Source organism: Sinocyclocheilus anshuiensis, unplaced genomic scaffold, assembly GCF_001515605.1.
Source record: "Sinocyclocheilus anshuiensis isolate Anshui unplaced genomic scaffold, SAMN03320099.WGS_v1.1 scaffold205, whole genome shotgun sequence".
In the NCBI taxonomy this organism is placed as follows: domain Eukaryota; kingdom Metazoa; phylum Chordata; class Actinopteri; order Cypriniformes; family Cyprinidae; genus Sinocyclocheilus; species Sinocyclocheilus anshuiensis.
The window spans coordinates 1,958,120-1,959,033 of NW_015536497.1; the positions used below are offsets into that span (position 1 = coordinate 1,958,120).

The window sequence follows — 914 nt, forward strand, 5'->3', positions numbered from 1 at the left end:
ATGCAGAACTGATTTTTGTCATAATGCCATCTAAATGATCATTGTAGGCTACTACAGCAAAAAAAAAAAAACACATGTATGAATATTTAATTTAATATTTATGCTACTACTAATATACAACTGTAAAATATTTCAAACGCAATTCTAAAACGTATTTCTAACAAACTTGATAAAGCATTATTGCTGTTAATGTCACTATATTTGTGCCAAGCTGTTTTGTCATCTAGATGGTAGCAAATTAATTTCAATCTGTGGTTTGGACTAAAACCACAGTGGGGTTCAATAGGGTTTAGGTCTAATTTGTTAAGCTGCATATTTCTCATTTGAGAATGAATGGTTCTTATCTACAAAGTTGAGTGTCTATTTTATTACCTATAAATGCTTAGGAGCTTCAGTTGTGATCCACCAAGTGATGTCATTCATCCATAGACCTGACAACAACCAGTTAAGTTGAAAAGTGTGAATATTGGTAAAAAATATCGGTCAGGCTTATTGTCGGCCTATCTCTGTTCTTCATCATGTTTATGCCAACTCATTGATTAACACTGGAATGCTAATTGAACCAAATTTTTGGCTGCAAGGCAATTTCTCAGAGTGTGTCTGTGCATTATTGATAGTGTGGAGATCGCACACAGACAGTTGATTTTCTTTCGTAGATTTCAGACTTGCATGTGATATTTGAAAAGTTGCACATTATGTGGATGCATTGTGGTATGTGTGCACATTTTTTGCAATGTAAGTGTGCATACAATGCCTGGAGCGCTTAAAGGTGCAGTAGGAGATCTTGGAAAATGCTAACTTTAGCCTGATAGCACTGAAAGTGAACGTCCCACCCTACCTGTAATCGCCGTCCAAAGCCACGCCCCCTGAATGCATATACGCTCACAGACCAGAATACCAGAAACAACATTACT

General features: G+C 36.3%; 1 protein-coding gene across 1 annotated transcript in view; it reads left to right on the top strand.

Moving 5' to 3' along the window:
- LOC107687808 (leucine-rich repeat transmembrane neuronal protein 4-like) overlaps positions 1 to 914 on the top strand; it is a 130,752-nt gene that overhangs the window by 1,513 nt on the left and 128,325 nt on the right. The gene's annotated exons all lie outside the window — the stretch shown is intronic.